The sequence below is a fragment of the Prionailurus viverrinus genome, chromosome E3 (genome assembly GCF_022837055.1).
Source record: "Prionailurus viverrinus isolate Anna chromosome E3, UM_Priviv_1.0, whole genome shotgun sequence".
Lineage (NCBI taxonomy): Eukaryota > Metazoa > Chordata > Mammalia > Carnivora > Felidae > Prionailurus > Prionailurus viverrinus.
The window spans coordinates 24,745,451-24,759,218 of record NC_062576.1 but is presented as its reverse complement, the minus strand read 5'-3'; positions in this window follow the sequence as shown (position 1 = coordinate 24,759,218).

Here is a 13,768-nt window from a genome sequence, read left to right as displayed (position 1 = left end):
GCACGACATATCATAGTGAAACTGGCAAAATACAAGGATAAAGAGAAAATTCTGAAAGCAGCAAGGGGTAAACGTGCCCTCACATATAAAGGGAGACCCATAAGACTCGTGACTGATCTCTCTTTTGAAACTTGGCAGGCCAGGGGCGCCTGGGTGGCGCAGTCAGTTAAGCGTCCGACTTCAGCCAGGTCACGATTTCGCGGTCTGTGAGTTCGAGCCCCGCGTCAGGCTCTGGGCTGATGGCTCAGAGCCTGGAGCCTGTTTCCAATTCTGTGTCTCCCTCTCTCTCTGCCCCTCCCCCGCTCATGCTCTGTGTCTCTCTCTGTCCCAAAAATAAATAAACATTGAAAAAAAAATTCATTAAAAAGGAAACTTGGCAGGCCAGAAAGAAAGAATTGGCACGAGATTTTCAGGGTGCTAGACAGAAAAAATATGCAGCCGAGAATCCTTTATCCAGCAAGTCTGTCATTTAGAATAGAAGGAGAGATAAAGGTCTTCCCAAACAAACAAAAACTGAAGGAATTTGTCACCACTAAACCAGCCCTACAAGAGATCCTACGGGGGACCCTGTGAGACAAAGTACCAGAGACATCACTACAAGCATAAAACATACAGACATCACAATGACTCTAAACCCATATCTTTCTATAATAACACTGAATGTAAATGGATTAAATGCGCCAACCAAAAGACATAGGGTATCAGAATGGATAAAAAAACAAGACCCATCTATTTGCTGTCTACAGGAGACTCATTTTAGACCTGAGGACACCGTTAGATTGAGAGTGAGGGGATGGAGAACTATTTAGCATGCTACTGGAAGCCAAAAGAAAGCTGGAGTAGCCATACTTATATCAGACAAAATAGACTTTAAATTAAAGGCTGTAACAAGAGATGAAGAAGGGCATTATATAATAGTTACAGGGTCTATCCATCAGGAAGAGCTAACAATTATAAATGTCTATGCGCCGAATACCGGAGCCCCCAAATATATAAAACAATTACTCATAAACATAAGTAACCTTATTGAGAAGAATGTGGTAATTGCAGGGGACTTTAACACCCCACTTACAGAAATGGATAGATCATCTAGACACATGGTCAATAAAGAAACAAGGGCCCTGAATGAGACATTGGATCAGATGGACTTGACAGATATATTTAGAACTCTGCATCCCAAAGCAACAGAATATACTTTCTTCTCGAGTGCACATGGAACATTCTCCAAGATAGATCATATACTGGGTCACAAAACAGCCCTTCATAAGTTTACAAGAATTGAAATCATACCATGCATACTTTCAGACCACAATGCTATGAAGCTTGAAATCAACCACAGGAAAAAGTCTGGAAAACCTCCAAAAGCATGGAGGTTAAAGAACACCCTACTAAAGAATGAGTGGGTCAACCAGGCAATTAGAGAAGAAATTAAAAAATATATGGAAACAAACGAAAATGAAAATACAACAATCCAAATGCTTTGGGACGCAGCGAAGGCAGTCCTGAGAGGAAAATACATTGCAATCCAGGCCTATCTCAAGAAACAAGAAAAATCCCAAATACAAAATCTAAAGCACACCTAAAGGAAATAGAAGCAGAACAGCAAAGGCAGCCTAAACCCAGCAGAAGAAGAGAAATAATAAAGATCAGAGCAGAAATAAACAATATAGAATCTAAAAAAACTGTAGAGCAGATCAACGAAACCAAGAGTTGGTTTTTTGAAAAAATAAACAAAATTGACAAACCTCTAGCCAGGCTTCTCAAAAAGAAAAGGGAGATGTCCCAAATAGATAAAATCATGAATGAAAATGGAATTATTACAACCAATCCCTCAGAGATACAAACAATTATCAGGGAATACTATGAAAAATTATATGCCAACAAATTGGACAACCTGGAAGAAATGGACAAATTCCTGAACACCCACACTCTTCCAAAACTCAATCAGGAGGAAATAGAAAGCTTGAACAGACCCATAACCAGCGAAGAAATTGAATCGGTTATCAAAAATCTCCCAACAAATAAGAGTCCAGGACCAGATGGCTTCCCAGGGGAGTTCTACCAGACGTTTAAAGCAGAGATAATACCTATCCTTCTCAAGCTATTCCAAGAAATAGAAAGGGAAGGAAAACTTCCAGACTCATTCTATGAAGCCAGTATTACTTTGATTCCCAAACCAGACAGAGACCCAGTAAAAAAAGAGAACTACCAGCCAATATCCCTGATGAATATGGATGCAAAAATTCTCAATAAGATACTAGCAAATCGAATTCAACGGCATATAAAAAGAATTATTCACCATGATCAAGTGGGATTCATTCCTGGGATGCAGGGCTGGTTCAACATTCACAAATCAATCAACGTGATACATCACATTAACGAAAAAAAAAGAGAAGAACCATCTGATCCTGTCAATCGATGCAGAAAGGCCTTTGACAAAATTCAGCACACTTTCTTAATAAAAACCCTTGAGAAAGTCGGGATACAAGGAACATACTTAAAGATCATAAAAGCCATTTATGAAAATCCCACAGCTAACATCATCCTCAACGGGGAAAAACTGAGAGCTTTTTCCCTGAGATCAGGAACACGACAGGGATGCCCACTCTCACCGCTGTTGTTTAACATAGTGCTGGAAGTTCTAGCATCAGCAATCAGACAACAAAAGGAAATCAAAGGCATCAAAATTGGCAAAGATGAAGTCAAGCTTTCGCTTTTTGCAGATGACATGATATTATACATGGAAAATCCGATAGACTCCACCAAAAGTCTGCTAGAACTGATACATGAATTCAGCAAAGTTGCAGGATACAAAATCAATGTACAGAAATCAGTTGCATTCTTATACACTAACAATGAAGCAACAGAAAGACAAATAAAGAAACTGATCCCGTTCACAATTGCACCAAGAAGCATAAAATACCTAGGGGTAAATCTAACCAAAGATGTAAAGGATCTGTATGCTGAAAGCTACAGAAAGCTTATGAAGGTAATTGAAGAAGATTTAAAGAAATGGAAATTGGGGCGCCTGGGTGGCGCAGTCGGTTAAGCGTCCGACTTCAGCCAGGTCACGATCTCGCGGTCTGTGAGTTCAAGCCCCGCGTCAGGCTCTGGGCTGATGGCTCAGAGCCTGGAGCCTGTTTCCGATTCTGTGTCTCCCTCTCTCTCTGCCCCTCCCCCATTCATGTTCTGTCTCTCTCTGTCCCAAAAATAAATAAACATTGAAAAAAAAAAATTTAAAAAAAAAAAAAGAAATGGAAAGACATTCCCTGCTCATGGATTGGAAGAATAAATATTGTCAAAATGTCAATACTACCCAAAGCTATCTACACATTCAATGCAATCCCAATCAAAATTGCACCAGCATTCTTCTCGAAACTAGAACAAGCAATCCTAAAATTCATATGGAACCACAAAAGGCCCCGAATAACCAAAGTAATTTTGAAGAAGAAGACCAAAGCAGGAGGCATCACAATCCCAGACTTTAGCCTCTACTACAAAGCTATAATCATCAAGACAGCATGGTATGGGCACAAAAACAGACACATAGACCAATGGAATAGAATAGAAACCCCAGAACTAGACCCACAAAAGTATGGCCAACTCATCTTTGACAAAGCAGGAAAGAACATCCAATAGAAAAAAGACAGTCTCTTTAACAAATGGTACTGGGAGAACTGGACAGCAACATGCAGAAGGTTGAAACTAGACCACTTTCTCACACCATTCACAAAAATAAACTCAAAATGGATGAAGCACCTGAATGTGAGAGAGGAAACCATCAAAACCTTAGACGAAAAAGCAGGAAAAGACCTCTCTGACCTCAGCCGTAGCAATCTCTTACTCGACACATCCCCAAAGGCAAGGGAATTAAAAGCAAAAGTGAATTACTGGGACCTTATGAAGATAAAAAGCTTCTGCACAGCAAAGGAAACAACCAACAAAGCTAAAAGGCAACCAACGGAATGGGAAAAGATATTTGCAAATGACATACCGGACAAAGGGCTAGTATCCAAAATCTATAAAGAGCTCACCAAACTCCACACTGAAAAACAAATAACCCAGTGAAGAAATGGGCAGAAAACATGAATAGACACTTCTCTAAAGAAGACATCCGGATGGCCAACAGGCACATGAAAAGATGTTCAGCGTCGCTCCTTATCAGGCAAATACAAATCAAAACCACACTCAGGTATCACCTCACTCCAGTCAGTGTGCCCAAAATGAACAAATCAGGAGACTATAGATGCTGGAGAGGATGTGGAGAAACGGGAACCCTCTTGCACTGTTGGTGGGAATGCAAATTGGTGCAGCCGCTCTGGAAAGCAGTGTGGCGGTTCCTCAGAAAATTAAAAATAGGCCTACCCTATGACCCAGCAATAGCACTGCTAGGAATTTATCCAAGGGATACAGGAGTACTGATGCATAGGGGCACTTGTACCCCAATGTTCATAGCAGCACTCTCAACAATAGCCAAAGTATGGAAAGAGCCTAAATGTCCATCAACTGATGAATGGATAAAGAAATTGTGGTTTATATACACAATGGAATACTACGTGGCAATGAGAAAAAATGAAATATGGCCTTTTGTAGCAACGTGGATGGAACTGGAGAGTGTGATGCTAAGTGAAATAAGCCATACAGAGAAAGACAGATACCATATGTTTTCACTCTTATGTGGATCCTGAGAAACTTAAAAGAGACCCATGGGGGAGGGGAAGAAAAGAAAAAAAGAGGTTAGAGTGGGAGAGAGCCAAAGCATAAGAGACTGTTAAAAACTGAGAACAAACTGAGGGTTAATGGGGGGTGGGAGGGAGGGGAGGGTGGGTGATGGGTATTGAGGAGGGCACCTTTTGGGATGAGCACTGGGTGTTGTATGGAAACCAATTTGACAATAAATTTCATATATTTAAAAAAATAATAAAAAATAAATAAATAAATAAAAAGAAAAGAAAAGGGGATTAGGACACAGCCATGCATACTCAGAGGAAAGACCATGTGAGGACAGGGAGAAAACAGCCATCTACAAACCAAGGAGAAAAAGCTTTCAGAAGAAACAAACCTTGCTGACACCTTGACTTGGACTTCTAGCCTCTAGAACTGTGGGGGAAAAATTTTGTGTTATTTAAGCCACCCATTCTGTGGTACTTCCTTATGACAGCCCCAGAAAACTAATACAGGAAGAAACGTATCATATGACCCATACACAGGGAGAAAAAAAGCCAGTTATTAAACTTAGTAGACAAAGACTTTAAATAAGTTATTACAAATAGTTTCAGAGTACTAAAGGAAATATGTTTAAAGAATTAAATTATAATAACTATGTCTCCACAAAGAGAATATTAATAAATAAGCAAATCATTTTTAAAGTTTATTTATTTTATTTATTTTGAGAGAGAGGGAGAAAGCGAGGGGTGGGGAAGGGGGAGAGAGAATCCCAAGCAGGCTCCACACTGTCAGTGCAAATGTGGGGATTAATCTCACAAATTGTGAAATCATGACCTGAGCTGAAATCAAGAGTCAGACACTTAACCAACTGAGCCATCCAGGCGTCCCAAGAAACAAATAATTTTTAAAAAATAAATGGAGATTTCAGGGGCGCCTGGGTGGCTCAGTCAGTTGAGCATCCGACTTTGGCTCAGGTCATGATCTCACGGTTCGTGAGTTCAAGCCCTGAGTCAGACTCTGTGCTGACAGCTCAGAGCCTAGAGCCTGCTTTGGATTCTATGTCTCCCTCTCTCTCTGCTCATCCCCTGCTCACACTCTGTCTCTCTTCTCAAAAATAAGGATTTTTTAAAAAAAATTTTTAGTAAATAAAAATAAATGGAGATTTTGTAGTTGAAAAGCATGACTGAGAGAAAAATAAGTGGAAGGTAGATGGAGTAGGACTCTGTTCCACATTTTCAACTAGACACTGTCCACATCTAAATCAACAAACCAGAGAGCAATCCAAAGACTGGCAGAACAAACTCCACAACTAAATAGAAGAAGCTGCATCTGAAAGGTTAGGAAGGTCAGAACAGGAGAGGGAAACTGCCTGCAACAGGGAGGGAACTGCAACAGTAGAAAGGTCAGAGAAAGTGGCCCTCACATGGGGAAGACTAATCTAATGTCTAGTCTAAAGGCTAATTTAAATATCTGGCTTTAAAAACCCTAGGGGCTGAATTCCATGAGTTTACAAAACCAGTGGTACTTGGAGCCTGGAACTTTTTTTTTTTTTTTTAATATTTATTTATTTTTGAGACAGAGAGAGAGAGAGACAGCATGAACAGGGGAGGGTCGGAGGAAGAGGGAGACATAGAATCTGAAACAGGAGCCTGGAACTTTAAAAAGTGTGTTGACTAAGCACTGGGTGAGCCAGAATGGTGAGTGATAGTTCAGTCGCAGTCCTTAAAGACAGAAGCTTGCATGGAAAGCCAACAGGCAACATAAATATGTCAGTTTATCCAATGCTGGGGGCAAATGGGAGACAGTAAATGTTGATTGTGGAGGGTGTCGGAGGACTTCAAAAATGAAGCATCTGGCAGGCACTCTTTTTACCCCTCCAGCCCAGCATAAACAGAGCCACCTGAGAGAGTCAGGAGCTACATAGACTTTTCCTACCAAACCTGCTAGCAGTGCACCATGCCCACAAGTTCTGAGGATTAGCCCACTCCACGCCTCCTGGCCTAGGCCCTGGGCTCAAGGCAGAATTTTTTAAAGCCATGCATGTGACCAGGTGCCGGGTGCCCAGTTTCCACAGCACTTCACACACATCCACCACAGCACCCAGCCATGTGCCCCCAGCCACTGACACATGCCACATACCCTCAGGTGCCAGCACGTCAGGCCCAGTCATGCCCAGCCTCTGACCTGGAAGCCCTGGCACACAGTCCCCAGCTGCCACAGCACTTCAGAGGATCCAGAATAGGACTAGTGGCCCAACAGAAATTTTGCTAATCCTGTTGATTTGCTCTCAAGTTCTCCAGCTAGCATACCCCCTCACAGCTGGCCTCCCTGGGTCCCACTAACACCACAGAGAGCAAGCACAGCCCACAACATGCAAAGAGTCTGTGCAGACAATTGCACTAAGAGAAAAGTGACTCATATACAACAGGGTGTAAGCAAGACAGGATACTCTCATCAAGTGCCAGGTTCTGGCAAACGAGGGACTGCAAGGCACTCCAGGACCTCTTCTTCATAAAGTGACTATTTTCAAGAGAAGAAGACACAGATGACTTTCTTAACACAGAGAAATAAACACCAAGAAGCCAACAAAATGAAGGGACAGAGAAATTTATCCCAAATAAAAGAACAGGACAAGGCCGCAGCCACAGATCTAAAGGAAACAGATATAACAAACATGCCTGAAAGAGAATTTAAAGCAGTGATCATAAGGATACTCACTGGACTTGAGAAAAGAGTGGAAAACATGAGTGAGACTCTTATCACAGAGATACGGAGTAACAGCAGAGAAAAAGTGCACAAGAAATGAAATGAAAAACATGCTTGATGGAATGAACAGCAGGATGGAAGAATAGAGGAAAAATTAGTGACCTAGAAGACACAGTAATAGTAATCAAGCTGAACTAAAAGGAGAAAAGGGAATTATACAACATGAGAATAGAGACCTCAATGACTCCATCAAACATAATAGCATTCACATTATAGGAGTCTCAGAAGAGGAAGAGAAAGGAGGGCAGAAAATTTGTTAGAGGAAATAATACCTGAAAACTTCCGTAATCTTGGGAAGGAAACAGATATCCAGATCCAGGAGGCACAGAAAACTCCAACAAAATCAACAAAAGCCGACCCACACCAACACATGTTGTAATTAAATTTACAAAGTATAGTGATAAAGAAAAAACCTTAAAAGCAGAAAGACAAAGGAACTCATTAACTTACAAAGGAAAGCCCATTAGGCTAGCAGAAGAGTTTTGCAACAGAAAACTTTGCAATCCAGAAGGAGTGCCATGATATATTCAAAGTGCTGATAGGGAAAACTCTGTGGCCAAGATACTCTATCTAGCAAGGCTATCATTCAGAATAGAAGGAGAAACATAGAGTTTACCAGACAAACAAAAACTAAAGGAGCTCTTAACCACTCAACCAGCCCTATGAGAAATATTAAAGGGGACTCTTGGAGTGAAGAGACCAAAAGTGACAAAGACAAGAAGGGATCAGAAACAATGACAAAACAAGTAATAAAATGACAATAAATATGTATCTATCAGTAATTTAAGTGTAAATGGACTAAATGTTCTAATCAAAGACATAAGATGTCAGAATTGATTTAAAAAAAAAAGAAAAAGATAACAAGGGCACCTGGGTGGCTCAGTCAGTTAAGTGTCTGACTTCCACTCAGGTCATGATCTCACAGTTCATGAGTTTAAACCCCGCGTCGGGCTCTGTGCTGACAGCTCAGAGCCTGGAGCCTGCTTCAGATTCTGTGTCTCCCTCTCTCTCTGTTCCTCCCCTGCTCACACCCTGTCTCACTCTCTCTCAAAAATAAATAAACATTAAAAAAAATTTTAATAAAAACAGAAAAAAAAAAAGAAAACAAGAGCCATCTATATGCTGCCTACAAGAGACTCATTTTAGACCTAAAGACACCTGCAGATTGAAAGTGAGGGGTGGAAAAACATTTATTACACAAATGGACATCAAAGGAAAGCCAGAGAAGCAATACTTATATCAGATACACTACACTTTAAAACAAAGACTAAGGGTGCCTAGGTGGCTCAGTCCGTTAAGCGTCCAACTTCAGCTCAGGTCATGATCTCGCAGTTTGTGAGTTCAAACTCTGCATCAGGCTCTGTGCTAATGAAAGGGAGGGCCTACACCAGCTGACTCCATCTTGTTCTGTGTCCTTCACCTTGACCACACCTCCTCCCCTTGAGTAACCCCCCCCCTCACCTGCCTAACAGCACTAGGACCCTTCCCCAGCCAATCGGCTGAGGCCATAGCCTTTACCTCACCAACTGCCCCTAGGCCCCAATAAAACCTTTGTCCTTTTGAAACTCGCTCTCTCTCCCCAGTATCTCACCGCTGCGTCAGTGCAGGTAGGGGATTGAGCTCGAGCTAGCTCGAATAAAGGCTCTTTTGCTTTTGCATCGGACTAGGCTCCCTGGTGGTCTTTGGGGATCACGAATTCTGGGCATAACACTGATAGTCCAGAGCCTGGAGCCTGCTTCAAGTGCTGTGTCTTCCTCTCTCTCTGCCCCTCCTCCACTCATGCTGTCTCCCCCCTCATGCTCTCGCTCTCTCTCTCTCTCTCTCTCTCTGTCTCTCTCAAAAATAAACACTAAAAACTATAAAAAGAGACAAAAAAGGGCATTATATAATCATAAAGGGAACAATCCAACAAGAAGATATAACAATTCTAAATATTTATGTACCAAATTTGAAAGCACCCAAATATATAAAACAATAACAAAAGAACTTATTGATAATACAATAATAGTAGGGGACTATAACACCCTGATTATATCAATGGACATATCATCTAAACAGAAAATAAACAAGGAAACAATGGCTTTGAATGACACATTGGAGGGGCACCTGGGTGGCTCAGTTGGTTGAGCATCCAACTTTGGCTCAAGTCACGATCTTGTAGTTCATAGGTTCATGCCCCACGTTGGGCTCTGTGCTGACAGCTCAGAGCCTGGAGCCTGCTTCGGATCTGTCTCCCTCTCTGCCCCTCCCCTGCTCTCACTCTGTCTCTGTCTCTCTCTCAAAAATAAATAAAAACATTTTAAAAAATTAATGACACATTGGACCAGATGGACTTAACAGATATATTCAGAATATTCCATCCTAAAACAGCAGAATACACAATCTTTATGAGTGCACATGAACATTCTCTGGAATAGATCACATATTAGGTCACAGCAGGTCTCAACAAATACAAAAAGACTGAAATTATACCATTCATATTTTCTGACCACAACATTATGAAACTAGAAGTCAACCACAAAAAAAAAAAAAATCTGGAAAGACCACAAATGCATGGAGGTTAAAGAACTTGCTACTATACAATGAATGGGTCAACCAGGAGATAAAAGATGAAATAAAAAAAAGTGCATGGAAAGAAATGAAAATGAGAACATGATAGTTCAAAACCTTTGGGATGCAACAAAAGCAATCCTAAGTGGGAAGTATACAGCAATATAGGCCTACTTCAAGAAGTAAGAAAAATCTCAAACAACCTAACCTTACATCTAAAGGAGCTGGACAAAAAATGACAAATCAAGCCTAATAGCAGCAGAAGGAAAGAAATGATAAATATTAGCACAGAAATAAATTATATAGAAGCTAAAAGAAAAAAACAGAATAGATCAATGAAACCAGGAGCTGGTTCCTTGAAGTTTTTAATGAAATTGATAAACCCCTAGCCAGACTTATCAAGAAGAAAAAGAGAAAGTACTCAAATAAATAAAATCACAAATGGGAGGGGAGAAATAACAACCAAAACTACAGAAATACTAGCAACCTTAAGAGAATATTATGAAAAACTATATGCCAACAAATTTGACAACCTGGAAGAAATGGATAAATTTCTACAAACGTATAAATTACCAAAATTGAAACAGGAAGAAATGGAAAATGTGAACAACAAAGAAATTGAATCAGTAATCAAAAAATTCCCAACAAACAAAAGTTCAGGGCCAGAAGGCTTCACAGGGGAATTCTACCAAACATTTAAAGAGGAGTTAATACCCATTCTTCTCAAACTATTCCAAAAAGTAGAAGAGGAAGGAAAACTTCCAAACTCATTGTATAAGACCAGCATTACCCAGTACTGGATGAAGGCACCACGAAAAAAGAGAACTACAGGCCAATATCCCTGATGAACATAGATGCAAAAATCCTCAACAAAATACTAGCAAACTGAATCCAACAATATATTTAAAAAATCATTCACCACAATCAGGTGAGATTTATTCCAGAGTTGCCAAGGTGGTTCAACGTGACACACCACACAAATAAGAAAAAAGATAAGAACCATATGATCATTTCAGTAGATGCAAAAAAAGCATTTGACAAAGTACAACATCATTCATGATAAAAACAACAACAACAACAACAACAACAACAAAATAGGGTTATAGAGAACATACCCCAAAATAATAAAGGTCATCTATGAAAACCTCACAGTTAACATCATCCTAAATAGTTAAAAATGGAAAGCTTTATCTCTATGGTCAGGAACAAGACAGGGATGTCCACTCTTACTACCTTTATTCAACATAGTACTGGAAGTCCTAGCCACAGCAATCAGACAACAAAAGAAATAAAAAGCTACCAAATCAGTAAGGAAGAAGTAAAACTCTCACTATTGGCAGATGACTTGATACTATATATAGAAAACCTGAAAGACTCCACAAGAAAACTGCACAAATCTGCACAGATCTGATGCACAAATTCAGTAAAGTTGTAGGATACAAAATCAATGTACAGAAATCTGTTGCATTTCTATACATTAATAATGAAGTAGCAGAAAGAGAAATCAAGGAATCAATCAGATTTATGACTGCACCAAAACCAATAAGTTGGCTAAGAATAAATATAACCAAGATGTGCAAAACCTGTACTCTGAAAACTATAAAACACTGGTGAAAGAAATTGACGACACAGAAATGGAAAGACATTCCATATTCATGTATTGGAAGAACAAATATTATTAAAACACCTATACTACCAAAAGCAGGCTGCCCATTTAATGCAACCCCTATCAAAATATCAACAGTATTTATCACAGAGCTAGAACAATCTTAAAATTTGTATGGAATAACACAAGACCCCAAATATCCAAAGCAATCTTGAAAAAGCAAAGTTGGAGGCATCACAATTCTGGACTTCAGGTTATATTGCAAAGCTATCGTAATCAAAACAGTGGTAGTGGCACAAAATAGATCAGTGGAACAGAATAGAAAACCCAGAAATGGACCACAACTATCTGGTCAATGAATCTTTGACAACTTTGACAACTTTGACAAAGCAGGAAACTTTGACAACTTTGACAAAGCAGGAAAGATTATCCGTGGGAAAAAGTCTCTTTAACAAATGGTGTTGGGGAAACTGGACAGCATCATGCAAAAGAATGAAACTGGACCACTTTCTTACACCAAACACAAGAATAAATTTAAAATGGATTAGGGGTGCCTGGGTGGCGCAGTCGGTTAAGCGTCCAACTTCAGCCAGGTCACGATCTCGCGGTCTGTGAGTTCGAGCCCTGCGTCGGGCTCTGGGCTGATGGCTCAGAGCCTGGAGCCTGTTTCGGATTCTGTGTCTCCCTCTCTCTCTGCCCCTCCCCCGTTCATGCTCTGTCTCTCTCTGTCCCAAAAATAAATAAACGTTGAAAAAAAAAATTTTTTTAATAAAAAAATAAAATGGATTAAAGACCTAAATGTGAGATATAAAAGTCCTAGAGGAGGGGCGCCTGGGTGGCTTAGTTAGCTGATCGAACAACTCTTGTTTTTGGCTCAGATCATGATCCCAGGGTTGTGCAGTTGAGCCCTGTGTTGAGCTTTGTTCTCAGTGTAGAGCCTGCTTGAGATTCTCCCGCCCTCTCTCCCCCCCCCGCCCCTCTCCCCTGCTTGCTCTCTCTCTTTAAAGTAAAATAAATTTAAAAAAATAAAAATAAATTCTAGAGGAGAACACTTCCATACAACACCTGGTGCTCATCACAACAAATGCATTCCTAATCCCCATCACCTATGTCATCCATGCCCCCACTCACCCCTCTGGTAACCATAAGCTTGTTCTCTATAGTTAACAGTCTGTTTTATGGTTTGCTTCTCTCTCTTTGTTCCCCCCATATGTTCATCTGTTTTGTTTCTTAAACTCCACATATGTGTGAAATCATATGGTATTTGTCTTTCACTGACTGACTTATTTCACTTAACATAAGACTCTCTAGCTCTATCCACGTTGCTGCAAATGGCAAGACTTCATTATTTTTTATGGTAAGTAATATTCCATTGTATATACATACCACATCTTTATCCATTCATCAGTCGACAGACATTTGGGCTCTTTCCATAATTTGACTGTTGTTGATAATGTTGCTGTAAACATTGGAGTGCACGTATCCCTTCAAATCAGTATTTTTGTATCCTTTGGGTAAATACCTAGTAGTGCAATTGCACTGTATGTTAACTAGCTGGAATTTAAATAAAAACTTAGGGAAGAGCACTTAGGTGGCTCAGTTGGTTAAGTGTCCAAATCTTGATTTCTGCTCAGGTCATGATCTCATGGTTCGTGAGACTGAGCCCCATATCAGGTGCTACAGAGACAACACAGAGCTCGATTGGGATTCTCTCTCTCCCTCTCTCTTTCTGCCCCTCCCCCATCTTTCTCTCTTTCTCTTAAAATGAATAAATAAACATTTTTTTTCAAAAGTGGGGAAAAAATTATTCACCATGATCGAGTAGGATTTATTCCTGGGTTGTAAGGATGGTTCAATATTCAAAAATCAACCAACATGATACATCACATTAATAAAAGAAAAGAATCATATGATCATTTCAATAGATGCAGAAAAGGCATTGGACAAAGTACAACATCCATTCTTGATAAAAACCCTCAACAAAGTAGGGTTAGAGATAATATACCTCAACATAAAAAAGGCCATATATAAAAAACCCACAGCTACTATCATTCTCAATGTGGAAAAACTGGAAGTTCTAGTCTGTAAGATAAAATATGATCAGGAAGAAGAGAAGGATGGTCAGGAAGAAGACAAGGATGTCCACTGTTACCTTTTTTATTCAACATAGTACTAGAA